Here is a 4,146-nt window from a genome sequence, read left to right on the forward strand (position 1 = left end):
GGATGGTGGGTCTGTCCTCTTTTTGTAGAGTCAAGCCGATTCCCCTCACTCTCAAGTGAAAGCGAGCGACTGGTCATCCAACACTCACTTGGGGGATGGTGGGTCTTATCTTGCTCTTTGGAACACTGCACAAGCCTCGTCGAGACCCACTCCCCCAACTCTCACGCTGGGGGATGGCTTTCCTGCTCTCTGTCTAGGGGTGGTGGGTTTCCTCCATTTTTGTCAAAGTCAAGCCGATTCAGCTCACCCTGTAAGAAAGGGGGGGGGGGGGGGGGTTAGAAAGAGAGAAAAGGCAAAGAGTCACTGGTGGTTCCAACACTCACTTGGGGGATGGTGGGTCTGTCCTCTTTTTGTAGAGTCAAGCCGATTCCCCTCACTCTCAAGAGAAAGCGAGCCACTGGTCATCAACACTCACTTGGGGGATGGTGGGTCTTATCTTGCTCTTTGGAACAGTGCACAAGACTCGTCGAGGCCCACTCCTCCAACTCTCACGCTGGGGGATGGCTTTCCTGCTCTCTGTCTATGGGTGGTGGGTTTCCTCCATTTTTGTCAAAGTCAAGCCGATTCAGCTCACCCTGTAAGAAAGGGGGGGGGGGGGGGGGGTTAGAAAGAGAGAATAGGCAAAGAGTCACTGGTGGTTCCAACACTCACTTGGGGGATGGTGGGTCTGTCCTCTTTTTGTAGAGTCAAGCCGATTCCCCTCACTCTCAAGAGAAAGCGAGCCACTGGTCATCAACACTCACTTGGGGGATGGTGGGTCTTATCTTGCTCTTTGGAACACTGCACAAGCCTCGTCGAGGCCCACTCCTCCAACTCTCACGCTGGGGGATGGCTTTCCTGCTCTCTGTCTAGGGGTGGTGGGTTTCCTCCATTTTTGTCAAAGTCAAGCCGATTCAGCTCACCCTGTAAGAAAGGGGGGGGTTAGAAAGAGAGAATAGGCAAAGAGTCACTGGTGGTTCCAACACTCACTTGGGGGATGGTGGGTCTGTCCTCTTTTTGTAGAGTCAAGCCGATTCCCCTCACTCTCAAGTGAAAGCGAGCGACTGGTCATCCAACACTCACTTGGGGGATGGTGGGTCTTATCTTGCTCTTTGGAACACTGCACAAGCCTCGTCGAGACCCACTCCCCCAACTCTCACGCTGGGGGATGGCTTTCCTGCTCTCTGTCTAGGGGTGGTGGGTTTCCTCCATTTTTGTAAAAGTCAAGCCGATTCAGCTCACCCTGTAAGAAGGGGGGGGGGGGGGGGGTTTAGAAAGAGAGAAAAGGCAAAGAGTCACTGGTGGTTCCAACACTCACTTGGGGGATGGTGGGTCTGTCCTCTTTTTGTAGAGTCAAGCCGATTCCCCTCACTCTCAAGAGAAAGCAAGCCACTGGTCATCCAACACTCACTTGGGGGATGGTGGGTCTTATCTTGCTCTTTGGAACACTGCACAAGCCTTATCGAGGCCCACTCCTCCAACTCTCTGAAGGGATGGCTTTCCTGCTCTCTGTCTAGGGGTGGTGGGTTTCCTCCATTTTTGTAAAACTCAAGCCTATTCAGCTCACCCTGTAAGAAAGGGGGGGGGGGGGGGGGGGGGGGGGGTTAGAAAGAGAAAAGGCAAAGAGTCACTGGTGGTTCCAACACTCACTTGGGGGATGGTGGGTCTTTTCTTGCTCTTTGGAACACTGCACAAGCCTCGTCGAGGCCCATTGCTCCAACTCTCACTCGGCGCATGACTTTCCTGTTCTCTGTTTAGGAGTGGTGGGTTTCCTTCGTTTTTGTCAAAGTCAAGCCGATTCAGCTCACCCTGCAAGAAAGAGAGAGGAGGGGAAGGGAGGGAGGGAGAGAGAGAGAGAGGCACAGAGGCCATGGTTGTCCAACACTCAATTGGGGGATGGTGGGTCTTTTGTTGCTGGGTGGAACACTGCACCATGCCACAGTCGTCCTACTCTCGCTGGGGGATGGCTTTCCTGCTCTCTGGCTAGAGGTGGTGGTTTTCCTTCGTTTTTGTCAGTCAAGCCGATTCAGCTCACCCTGCAAGAGAGAGAGAGAGAGAGAGAGAGAGAGAGAGAGAGAGAGAGAGAGAGAGAGAGAGAAAAGGCACAGAGACTATGGTCGTCCAACACTCAATTGGGGGAAGGTGGGTCTTTTCTTAAAGAATTGGAGATTAGGGTTAGGCTTGGTAGGGTTTGAGGTTATGATTTGGGGTTTAGGGTTAGATTTGGGTTTAGGGTAGGGTTTGGGTTGGGGTTAGGTGTGGGGTTAAATTTGGGTTTAGGGTTGGGGTAGGGTTTGGGTTGGGGTTAGGTGTGGGGTTAAAGTTGGGGGTAGGATTTGGAGTTAGGTTGAGGGGTAAAGTTGGATTTAGGGTTGGGGGTAGGGTTTGGGTTGGGGTTAGGTGTGGAGTTAAAATTGGGTTTAGGGTTAGGTTGAGGTTTAGAGTTAGGGGTTTATGGTTGTATGGTTGGGTTAAGGTTAGGGCACACTTGTCCAACTCTCACTTGGGGGATGGTGGGTCTCTGGTAGAAACTTGATAGATCCTTTACCTCAAACACATATATGTAATTACACACACACACACATATATATATATATATATACATATGGGGTGGCCGGGGGACGAGGTATTTTTATTTATTTTTTCAGTTTTTGTTTTTTGCCAAGTGAAGCCAATGAGATGACAAAGTCTCACTTGGGGGATGGTGGGTCTCTGGGATATTTCTGGTAGAAGCATGATATATCCTTTAACACACACACACACACACACAGACAAATATATATATATATATATATATATATATATATATATATATATATATATATATATATATATATATATATATGTATATGTTGGTATGTATATAGCATTTTATCAGTTTTTGTTTTTTCGCAAAGTGAAGCCAATGGGATGACCGGGGGTCTGCGGTGGCAGGTAGTTTTTTTTTTCCAGTTTTGTTTCTTCTACTACTTTTCTTGCAAAGTAAAGCCTATGGGATGGCCGGGGATATACTCTGTTTATAATTATTATTATTTTTTTTTTACAAAGTGAGGCTGGTGGGTTGGCTGTGGGTCAGCGGTTTTTTTTTTCTTTCTTTCTCGCAAAGTGAAGCCAATGGGATGACCGGGGTTCTGCGGTGACAGGTAGTTTTCTTTTTCAATTTTTTTTCTTCTACTACTTTTCTTGCAAAGTGAAGCCTATGGGATGGCCGGGGGTCTACTTTTTAACTCTAATTTTTTTTTTTTTTTCTTTCTCGCAAAGTGAAGCTGATGGGGTGACCGGGGGTCTGCGGCAGTTTTTTTTTTTTCACAAATTTCTTTCTTTTTTTATTTAAAGTGAAGCTGATGGGCTGGCCTGGGGTCATCGGTAGGATTTTTTTTAAATTTTATTTATTTTTTTTGTTTTATACATTTTCTATTGGAAAGTGAATCCCTCTGTGTGTGTGTGTGTGTGTGTGTGTGGGGGGGGGGGGGATTGTGGGGGGGGTTTAGATGTTATCCTTGAATAAACTTTTTTTATTTTTTTATTTTTTAACCAACTAAAAGGCGATTCACCTCACTCTCAAGGAGAGAGAAAAAAAAGGCACAGAGTCGACGTTCGTTTAAGGCTCAACAGGAATATGTTCGGCCTGGAGAGGGCTCGCCTGGCACTTGCAGAACACATCCACCGGGGACGTTACGAGGAAGGCTCTCTGCATGTCTACAGTCACGCACAAGACGCACAAGACAGGGCGCTGGGACACTTTGGGTTACTAGGACACGTGAACGGGTCGACGCCAGGCGGGAGGACCCCCCCACCAGCCGATAGGGCCCCCCCCACCCCACCCCGGTTTTCTCTGACCTGCCATCGAGGTTTCGGCGAAGGCGAAACTTCGTGGACTTTGGTTTTCAGCACTTGTTGGGAAGTCTTTAGAGGAGACCTTAGAGGAGAACGACGGCCCCAGAAGGTGCACCGTTCTCTTCTAAACGGGCCCCTCACCTCAGCAGGAACGACTGCCGGGGGTGACTTCGATAGCAGCAGCGCCCTGCTGTTCTGTCACCTGACCGATGGGAACTTACGACGCCCCTGGGGTAGGCCCCTCGCCCGGTCCCTTCGGACCGTTGTGGGCAGGGTGGTTCCTCCCCGATTCGGGCCTCAGACCCGCAGCAGAGCGAGGCCTCCTTCGGG

This window comes from Danio rerio, chromosome 5 (genome assembly GCF_052040795.2).
Source record: "Danio rerio strain M-AB ecotype USA chromosome 5, GRCz13ab, whole genome shotgun sequence".
In the NCBI taxonomy this organism is placed as follows: domain Eukaryota; kingdom Metazoa; phylum Chordata; class Actinopteri; order Cypriniformes; family Danionidae; genus Danio; species Danio rerio.